We start from the raw sequence: 11,231 nt of genomic DNA, 5'->3' as shown, positions 1-11,231 counted from the left end.
AAGACATTCATTTGAAGTACCTGTTCTAGTTCTGACACCTGCATCAGGATTTCCAATTATCAAATCAGGTGTATGTGACTTTGTCCACTTCCTTGCAGATGGAAGGTTTTCTCTAGAACTGGATGCTCCCCCATGATCCATGCTGTCTTCATTTTCATTTTCTGATGCTCCCCCTGAAACTATGCTCTCTGAGTTGGATTCTTCAGAATTTAGATTTTCAGCACTATCAGAACTTGGCTTATCAGAACTTGACGAATCAGAACTTGAAGAGCCAGATGTATGTTCTGATGTTTCTTGAGATGTGGTAGGATCTTGAGTATGCCCCCTGCATTGGTGCATCTTCCTTTGACGTAGTCACCACAGTTTCAATAACATCAGAGTTTAATCCATCAGAGTTTACAGTATCAGGACTTAGACTGTCAGGATTTTCAGTATCAGAATTTGAGTCTTCATTTTCAAATCTCAGCTGATCATGATCAATGAAATCTTCAAGACCAGTAATCTTCTTGTCATCAAAAGAGACATTGATAGATTCCATGACCACTTTTGTTCTCAAATTATAGACTCTGAAGGCTTTTGTGGAAAGTGGATATCCAACAAAGATTCCTTCATCAGCTTTTAGATCAAACTTGGATAGTTGTTCAGGATGAGTCTTGAGAACAAAACACTTGCATCCAAATACATGAAAGTACTTCAGATTTGGCTTCTTTTTCTTCACCATCTCATATGGTGTTTTTCCATGCTTGTTAATAAGTGTTGCATTTTGAGTAAAACAAGCAGTCTGCACAGCTTCAGCCCAGAAATAAGTTGGAAGCTTTGCTTCTTCAAGCATAGTTCGTGCAGCTTCAATGAGAGTTCTATTCTTCCTTTCAACAACTCCATTTTGCTGTGGAGTTCCAGGGGTATAAAATTCCTGCTTTATTCCATGGTTTTTGCAGAACTCTTCCATTATCAAATTCTTGAACTCAGTGTCATTATCACTCCTTAAGATTTTCACAGAATCTTTGACCAATTTATCCAGATGTTTGACATGATCAATCAAGATAGATGCAGTTTCACTTTTTGTGTGCAAGAAATACACCCATGTGTATCTGGTGAACTTATCCACTATGACCAACGCATATTTTTTCTTTGCAATAGACATGACATTTACTGGACCAAATAGATCAACATGTAGTAGATGATAAGGCTCAAGAATTGATGATTCAGTCTTGCTCTTGAAGGAAGATTTTCTTTGTTTAGCCTTCTGACATGAATCACAAAGACCATCAGGAGCAAATACTGACTTTGGAAATCCTCTCACAAGATCTTTCTTGACCAGTTCATTTATATTATTGAAATTTAAATGAGAGAGTTTCTTGTGCCAATTCCAGCTTTCTTCAATTGATGCTCTACTCATCAGACAAATTGCAGAACCATCAGTACTTGTTGAAAGCTTAGCTTCATAAATGTTACCACACCTGTATCCTTTCAGAACAACTTTGCCTTTAGATTTACTCACAATTTCACAGTGTTCTTCAAAGAAATCAACATGATAACCTCTGTCACAGATTTGACTTATACTCAGCAGATTGTGTTTAAGTCCTGAGACCAGAGCTACATCTTTAATTATGACATTCCCAAGATTGATATTGCCATATCCCAATGTTTTTCCAATGTTGCCATCTCCATAGGTAACACTTGGGCCAGCTTTCTCCACAAAGTCTGATAGCAGGGCCTTATTTCCAGTCATATGTCCTGAACATCCACTGTCCAGAACTAGAATATTTTTCCTGTTGCCCTGCAATCACAAAGACCACTAATTATTAGTTTTAAGGACCCAGACTTGCTTGGATCCTTTGGTCTTATTAAGTTTGTTAACATTTGCAGCGGATTTAGCATCAGAGTTTATGTTAACAGTTTTCTTGTCAGAACTTACATTATCAGACTTTGAATCAGAATTTACACTAGAAGGAACAATGGAAACTTTTTTCAAAGAAGGTTTTATTTGATAATAATCATAGTACAAACTATGATATTCCTTACAAGTATAAATGGAATGCCATAAACTACCACAATGAAAACAAGGATTTTGTGGTTTTTATCTAACAGACTAACTCTTAACTCCTGATTTTGAAGGTAAGGAGTTAATATTCTTATTCTTCCTGCAAAAAGAAGCCATATGATTAGAACTTCCACAGTTATGACATGTTTTCTTAGGAGCATCAGGAACAGGTTTATAATCATTGCTTTTATTCACACCTTCCTTTCCATTCCTATTTTTCCTAGGTGATTTTACCTTGTTTGCATTCTTAACATCTTTCAGCTTATGCTTAAGCCGCTTCTTTGTCATTAAGCCTATATTTACTTCAGCTGTCTTTTCCTGTTTTAGTTTGTCAGAAGTTAATTCCTCTTTAACTTCTGATTTCTTATTTTCAGACTTTACAGTTACAAACTTAACAGGTTTTAACTTTGGCTTTTGCTTAACAACATGCTTAATTTCTTCAGTTCCTTTATCATTCTTATCCTCTCCATATCCTAAGCCCTCTTTCCAGTTTCCACTACTTAGCAGATTTTGAGTTATTTTGCCAGAGTTAGTCCAAGTCCTGATAATCTCTCTTTCCTTTTCTAACTCAGTTTTTAGAGATTCATTCATTTTTAGCACTTCATCCCTAACATAAAAAGCATAATCTCTATCCTTTTGAGTTTGATGGAACATGACTAACTCTTTTTCTAAGAAATCATTTCTTTTCTTAAAAGCAAGATTTTCAAAAGTTAATCTTTCACATGTTAAAGTTTGATCTCTATAACTAACAAACATGGTTTTAAGATATCTTCTCAACTCATTAATATCATCAGTATGAAAAGCATAAGTAGTCTGAGGTACCTTTGTTTCAGCAGCTTCAGAACTGCTCTCAGCACTTTCTTTATCAGCATTTGCCATCAATGCATAGTTTTCCTCACTTTCAGAGTCTGAGGTGTCTGTCCAGCTTTTCTGCTTTGTGACAAGAGCCTTGCCTTTGTCACCCTTTACCTTCTTGCAATCAGGAGATATGTGGCCTTTCTCACCACAGTTATAGCATTTAACATTGGTATAATCTCCTCTGTCAGACTTTCCTCCTCTGCCTTCAGATCTTCTGAAATTCTTCTTATCAGAACTTATGCCTTTCTTGGAAAACTTCTTTCCCTTCCTGAACTTCCTGTATGCAATCTTTGTGATTCCTTTCACCATAAGAGCACATAGCTTCATCATCTCCTCATCAGCATCAGTCTCAGGAAAGCTTTCAGAATCTGAGTCATCATCACTTTCAGAACTTGATGACTCAGTATCAGACTTTATGAAAAGAGCTTTACCCTTGTCTTTCCTTGAGGAAGCTGCTTTGGGGGATTCTTCTCCAGCCTTAAGAGCAACTGTCCTTGACTTTCCTCCTTTCCTCTTGCTCTTTGTTCCATCTCAAGTTCATGAGTCTTGAGCATTCCATAGATTTCATCAAGAGTTGTTTCATCAAGATTGTAGTTGTCTCTTATTGTTGTTGCCTTCAAATCCCAGCATTCAGGAAGAGCTAACAGGAATTTAAGGTTTGAATCTTCAAGATCATACTCTTTATCAACCAATGATAAATCATTCAAAAGTTTGACAAATCTATCATATAGATCATTCAATGACTCATTAGTCTTTGAGTCAAAGTGTTCATACTCTTGAGTGAGTATTGTCTTCCTGTTCTTCTTAATTGTGTCAGTTCCCTGACATCTTGTTTCCAGAGCATCCCATATCTCCTTAGCAGTCTTGCAGTTGATTACCCTGTTTGACATTACATTATCAATGGCACTATGCAGTAAGTGTCGTACCTTAGCATCCTTAGCAATTGATGATATATCTTCAGCAGTATAATCACTCTTTTCCTTTGGTACAGTCTTTGCTGCTTCACCTGCAACTGCAACTGCAAGCTTGGTTGGTTTGTAAGGCCCTTCTTTGATTCTATCAAGGTATTCTGGATCTGTTGCTTCCAGGAACATGGTCATTCTCACCTTCCATATGGGATATTCAGATGGTCTCAGTATGGGAACTCTGATGGTCTCATACCGACTCTAAATTTGTGTCTTTGGTGGTTCCTCAGTTTTGGTAGGCTTAGTTGGAGTTTCTGTGTCAGACATGATTGTGTTTGGATCTTTAACTGTATGTGTGTTAACAGATAGGCTCTGATACCACTTGTTAGGTCACACACACTGTAGAGGGGGTGAATACAGTGTATAATACAATCAAATCGAACTTTAATATCTTAAGTAACAGAAAACAAACTTTATTGAAACAATAAACTCTGTTACAGTATGGAACTGTTACCTCTCAGTGATGAACAAATATCACGAGAGCTGCTAGGGTTACAATGAATAATCTTCTCGAATATGATAACACTTATAGTGTAAACCCTATGTTTGTGTTTATATACTACACAGTTACAAGATAATCGCTAATTGATATGGAATATAATTATGCTTCCTAAAATATATCAATCAGATATTTTTTCTTCCAAGTATTCCATTTTTCACGGAACTCCTTCTTCATGCATATCTCTTCTTATGTTTATCTTGATCTTCTTTCTTTTAATCAGCTACTGTCCTTATCTGATCATCCTTCGGCACTTAAGTTCTGATATCTAACTTCTGATGATTATCTCCTGATAATAAAATACTGATATCCTTAAGTCCTGACTTCCAGTATAAGTACTGATCAACGGTTAAGTACTGATTTGTCATGTTAAGTAAGATCTGAAATCTAAACATAAATTATATTAGCCATGACATTATCAAATATATCTAACAATTTATAATCAATTAAATCTCATTTAATCAATTATTAAATTTGCCAATTAATTATTTATTTCATAAATAAATAATTATTAGCCATTATTAATTAATTCATCTACCATTAAATCATTCTCTTTTTATGGTGTGACCCTGTAGGTTCAGTATTAAGCTGGTAGTAGAAATAAATAATAATAAAACTATTTTATCATTATTTATATAAATTCTCTAATTTATTAAATATGATTAATTAATTAATCACATTTATTCTACATCGTGAGGGATACTTCTCAGCATATCGCGACTATCCGGATAATATGAATTCACTGCTTAGAATACCAAGAACCTATTCAGTGAATAGTTACCGTACAATAAACTCCTTCTACCCTACAATGTCCCGATTAAATACAAGGCATGGATCTCGTGTCAAGCCTATCTAATTTAATCACTTGCTTACCATTTACTATGCTTAGTTCTATGCAAATTAGAAACTCCTTTCTAATTTCATTCACTCTGGCCAGAGATTCCTGAACTAGCATAAGTGGATTAGCCTTGAACATTCGCTTCCTTCACTGGAAGGGGTAGATCCTTTATTGATCATACACTATCTTCGTGTATAAATTCCTATACCCAGCAGAGCCCTAATAATTGTCCCTGGAGACTAAGAACTAAACCAAAGCATAGTTCAGTGTACACAAGATGACTATGATGACCTCAAGTCTAAGGATACTTGTACAACTATCACTATGTAAACAACTGCTGACACGTGAGTGAACTCCATCAGTTGTTCAGCAGAGCGAGTCGTGTTCAGTGAACTTATTCTATAATAAGCACCCACATACTAGCTATAGTGTCAACACACAAATGTCTATGAGAACAGACATCCTTCATAATGAAGCAAGCATAGTATGTACCGATCTTTGCGGATTATTAATTACCAGTTAGTAATCTTATGATCAGGAATTATTTAAGTTTAGAGTTATCATCTTTTAGGTCTCACTATTATGATCTCATCATAATCCATAAAAAGCTTTACTCTAAACTATGGTATATCTTATTTAAACACTTAAATAGATAGAGCCCGTAATAAAAACAAAACAAGTCTTTTATTAATATCAATGAAATCAAAACAGATTACACAGGAAGTTATTCCTAAATCCTAATACATGATTGGACTTAGGACATATTCCTTTCAGGGAAAACAATGCTCGAGCGGATGCCCTTTCCAGGCTAGCTTTGGCTGAGACACAGAACTTAACTGGTTCTATTTAGCTCACCGAAGCCAAGATGCCTTCGATCGAGAAGAAAGAATGTCTAGAGATTCACCCAGGAAGCGATTGGATGACTCCCCTCAGGAATTTCTGGATAAAGGCATTCTACCTCCAAACCGAAGGGAGGCGCTCAAAATAAAATATAGAGCGTCGAGCTACACAATCATTAATGGGCGGATGTATCGTCGATCAGTCAGTCAACCCCTTCTACGATGCTTAAACACCGAAGAACAACGACAGGCTCTTGAGGCGGTGCACGAGGGAATTTGTGGCGAACACCTGGCAGGTCGGTCCCTCGCCTTTAAAATTTTCCGACAGGGATTCTTCTGGCCCACTCTGAAGGCCGACGCCAGCGACTATGCAAAGAAGTGTGTATAGTGCCAATTGTTCGCCACTGTCCCAAAATAGCCCCCAGAAGAGATGACTTCAGTGTTAAGTACCATTCTGTTCGCCGTCTGGGCCGTAGACATAGTTGGCATTCTCCCAACTAGTACGAAGCAAGTGAGATACTGCATAATCGCCATTGATTACATGACCAAGTGGGTCGAAGCCCGTCCTCTGTCGGCCATAACTGAGGAAGCCGCAAAAAAGTTCTTCTTAGAACATATCATTCTTCGGTTTGGCATTCCGAAGACCTGCAGCTCTGACAATGGGACACAGTTTATTGAAAACAAGTTCCGCAAGTTTCTGCACCACTTCAGAATAGAACAAAAATTTAGCTCAGTCGCCCACCCGCAAGGAAATGGGGCAATCGAGGCGGCAAACAAAGTGATCTTACGAGGAATAAAGAAAAGGCTGGGCGAGGCTAAAAGAAGATGGTCAGAAGAACTCCCTTGGATCTTATGGGCCTATCGAACAACCCCTAGGAATTCAACAGGGGAGACTCCTTTCAGGATGGCCTATGGAACCGAAGCCCTGGTCCCACTCGAAGTAGGATTGGAGTCCCACCGAACCGAGGTCTACAATACGGGGACCAACGACTTTGGGCTGAAGGCGAACGTGGATTTGCTGGAGGAAGATAGGGAAGCTGCCTATCAAAGGAATATGAAATACTTGTTGCAGGCTGCTCAGCACTATGACTCCAATATCAAGAAGAGGTCGTTCGGAGTGGGAGATCTAGTCCTGAGAGAGCTTGCAGCTTCTATGCCCACCAAACAAGAAAAGTTTCAGCCTAACTGGGAAGGACCTTACAAGGTGACTGAGGTTGTTCGCCCAGGAACATATAAGCTTGAAACCCTAGCAGGCGAAGCAATTAAGAACACCTGGCACGCCAGTCGCCTTCGGAAGTTTTATCAGTAAGAAATTTCTTTAAAAATTAAAGTTTGTACTTGAATTTTATATGAGGAATGTAAGCAGTTCGATTATAAATAAAGACGCATTTTCTGTCACATTTCTTTATTTACCAAAGTCACGGCCGTATGAGTATTAACTAAGGGCGATCCCGAAGACGATAAACTCTCCGGCCGCCGCCCTTGTCTAATTTGTTAATGAAGCATGTAACATAAGGGGCAGTCCCACAAAACTCAAACATCCTTCACTACACTACTATTATTTGATTTGCACGTAGAAAGGACGAACGAAGAGCCTTAAGGGGTAATCCTAAGATAAGCCCGTATCCTTCGCCCTTCCCTTGTTCGTGTGATATTAAAGAGGTCCGAAGTAAACCCTGTCCAGGGGAAATCCTAGAAAAGGACATGATCATTCGGCCTCAATCACGATTGTATTTACAAACAAATACAGATTGAAGACGGCCTGGTCCAGGGGCAATCCCGAAGAAGACCATCTGAAACTTCTTATTGACCGAACGAACAATGACATGCTGATCAAGGGGAAATCACCGAACGATTAGCATCCCTGTTCCTTCGTCCAAGAGCAGTAACTTAAAGCATTAACAGCCCGAAGTCACCTTCGAAATTTAACCCTTGGGGCCATAAGGGGCAAGGCATTATTAAAATTGCTAAGGCAAAAGCCGAAGATGCGATTTATTTTATTAAAATTGCTAAGGCAAAAGCCGAAGATACGATTCATTTTATTAAAGGCATTATTAAAATTGCTAAGGAAAAAGCCGAAGATGCGATTCATTTTATTAAGATTGCTAAAGCAAAAGGCGAAGATGCAATTCATTTTGTTAAAATTGTTAAGGCAAATGAAGTCGAAGATACAATTCGTTCTATTAAAATTGTTGAGAAATAAAATACACGGTTGAAATAAAAGAAACAATGCTGATGAAAGATGAAAGATGCATTAAAATATAAAAGCCCGAAGGCTAGTTAAATTACAAAAGCTCGAAGGCAGGAGTATCGATTACAAAAAATAAAATTACAAGAAGATGAACGAAGAAAGCCGCTGCAAGAGTTGGGTACGACCATGAAAATACCAACGGCAAACTTCGCAACAAGATCATTTCAGTCATGTCAAGCACCTCAGTGCTGAAAGCTTAGGCTTGAGGATCTTCATCCGAGAGCTCTTCGTCTTCGCCGGAGGAGACAGGAGGGGCTACAACTGCTGGCCGACCGATAGGATCCTCCAAGCTATCATCCAGCAACTGCTTATAGTCCCAGTTCAGGCCATGGGCTTTCTCTAGGACATAGTCAGCGCCAAACTGGAAGCAACGCTCCTTGATAAGTGGCATTTTATACCACTTAGAACGTCTTAAAATGGCTTAAATTGGTGTCTTGAAATTAAGTATTTTGTGTATTTGATGCGTTTTTCTAGTGTTTATGCATTTCAGGGTATTAGTTGTATTTCGGGGGAGGAATCATCAAGAATAAGCCTTGGCATGTGTTCACCATTGCGAGAGGAAAGAAACGGGCAGATTACGGCGAAGAAACGGAGCAAAATCAGATTTTTTCCAGTAGAGGTCTGAGCGCCCGCTCAGCATTGCTGAGCGGCCGCGCAGCAAGCTGAGCGCCCACTCAGCTATGCTGAGCGGCCGCGCAGGGTCGGGAAAAAAGATATAATGTTTCTGGACTTCTACTTCTGTTTGGTTTCCACTTCTATGTAATTTGAGTTTTATGGGACTATTATATAAGTAGATTTGAGACGCTTTCACAAGGGTGGATTGAAGAAGATTGTGTTTTTACGCAAGGAGCGAAGGAGATAAGGAAGAAGACCGATTTAGCACACCGCAACGAAGAGGAAGCATATCTTCTTGTGATTCTTGTTTCGTTGTAACGTTGGATGCTAGTTTTCTTGCTTTGAACTTATTTACTCTTGTGACGTACTCTGTTTTAATATAATTAGTTTAGTTATTATATTTTTGTGTTTGTTTATCATGATTTCATATGAACCCATGATGACGATAAGTGCTATTATGGGCTAATCGTGATCATGGGGTTGCAACGGATTTATTATGGAATTCTTTAGTTAATTGTTTAATACTTTAGTGTGTGATGATTGTATGATATCTAGTATTGGTTGTGCGTATTCGTCTTATGTGCGTCGCGAACATATAAGATAGGGTGTTAATCTCTTGTGAAGCAACGGTGAATCTTGAGATTTAGAACTTGCCATGCTAGCATAGGTTCATGTACGTTGTGCATGATTAGTGGGTAACTCTAACAGTTTTATTTGCCCTATGTAATCAAAAGGAATAACTTGTGCTTAAATCGTTGTGTTGTCAATTTCTGTAGACATATAGGAACTCAACATAATTGATGACTATTCAACTTCTACCTTAATTGTGGATGCTTGGTAGAATGGTATTAGTACAATGAAAGTTGGCTTTTATCAGTTTCGTGTTATTCGATTAATATCATCACTGTCACATGCTAAAGGTAATAACAATGGCTATAGAAGGAAGTAATAATGAAGTTGTGATCTCATGAGTGTTTTATTATTGATAAATTGAAGTATTAGTTAAGTGATTAATTAAGTAGTTAATTATAGTTAATATTTAATCAACAATTTTAAGTGTTAGTATCTTAACATTGAGAAGTAATCATACATTGGTGAGTGAGTTTAATTAGACAATAATTTAGTCTGAGTCTCTGTGGGAACGAACTAGAAAGTATTCTATATTACTTGCGAACGCGTATACTTGCGTGAATATTAGCGCATGTTTTTGCCCTAACAAGTTTTTGGCGCCGCTGCCGGGGACTCGGCGTATTTGTTTAGTTTATGTACTTACCATCATTGGTCATTAGGACTCAGTGATTAGGACGTAGTAGTTACTTATTTTTTCCGGTTGTGTTTCAGGTACTTTAGCAAGCGTTTATGCAAACTCGTTCTCGTGCTCGCAAGAGGACTTTAGATACAGCTGAGGAGACAGAAGAAGTTCTTGATATTCCGGAGAAGTTAGATTTTGAGGATTCTGATTCAGGAACTGAGCAGAAAGAACCAGTAAACATGGGAGATTGTATTGTTCAACCTGACCCAACTCTTATGGATTTTTCTCGGCCTAAAATTGATGATATTCAGTCAAGCATCCTTTATCCGGCTATTCAACTAACACCTTTGAAATCAAGCCGGGCACTATTCAGATGGTGCAGAATTCTGTTTCTTTTGGAGGAGCGGCAACTGAAGACCCCAATATGCACATAAGGAATTTTGTCGAGATCTGCAGCACTTTTAGGTATAATGGCGTAACTGATGAGGCTATCAAGTTGAGGCTTTTCCCATTCTTACTGAGGGATAAGGCTAAAGACTGGTTACATTCTGAACCAGCTGGGTCCATCACTACGTGGCAAGATCTTGCGCAAAAGTTTCTGGTGAAGTTTTATCCGATGGCAAAGACTGCTGCTATGAGGAGTGCTCTTACTCAGTTTACGCAGCAACCTACAGAATCTATGTGCGAGGCTTGGGAACGCTACAAGGAAATGTTGAGAAAATGTCCACATCATGGAATGCCGGATTGGATGGTGATCACTGGTTTCTATAATGGTTTGGGGGCCCAATCTCGGCCCATGCTCGATGCAGCAGCTGGAGGCGCCTTATGGGAAAAAAGCTATACTGAGGCGTATAATCTTATAGAGACGATGGCTGCAAATGAGCATCAAAACCCAACTCAGAGGATGACGCCAGGCAAGGTAGCAGGTATTCTGGAAGTTGATGCAGCCACCGCTATTGCAGCCCAGCTCCAAGCGCTATCAATGAAGGTTGATTCTCTGGCTACATATGGAGTTAATCAAATAGCTATGGTTTGTGAGCTTTATGCAGGTTCTCATGCTACGGATCAGT

The 11,231-nt window shown here is 38.6% G+C and overlaps 1 non-coding gene across 1 annotated transcript; it reads right to left on the bottom strand.

The window, feature by feature from the left end:
• Positions 1-10,792: 10,792 nt before the first annotated feature.
• Positions 10,793-10,899, bottom strand: LOC141715575 (small nucleolar RNA R71). The gene has a single exon (XR_012572332.1). It is a non-coding gene; the product is annotated as a small nucleolar RNA R71 (small nucleolar RNA).
• Positions 10,900-11,231: the final 332 nt, after the last annotated feature.

The sequence above is a fragment of the Apium graveolens genome, chromosome 3 (assembly GCF_009905375.1).
Source record: "Apium graveolens cultivar Ventura chromosome 3, ASM990537v1, whole genome shotgun sequence".
Taxonomy (NCBI): domain Eukaryota; kingdom Viridiplantae; phylum Streptophyta; class Magnoliopsida; order Apiales; family Apiaceae; genus Apium; species Apium graveolens.
The sequence above is the reverse complement of the archived record's forward strand: the minus strand, read 5'-3'. Positions and strand labels throughout refer to the sequence as shown.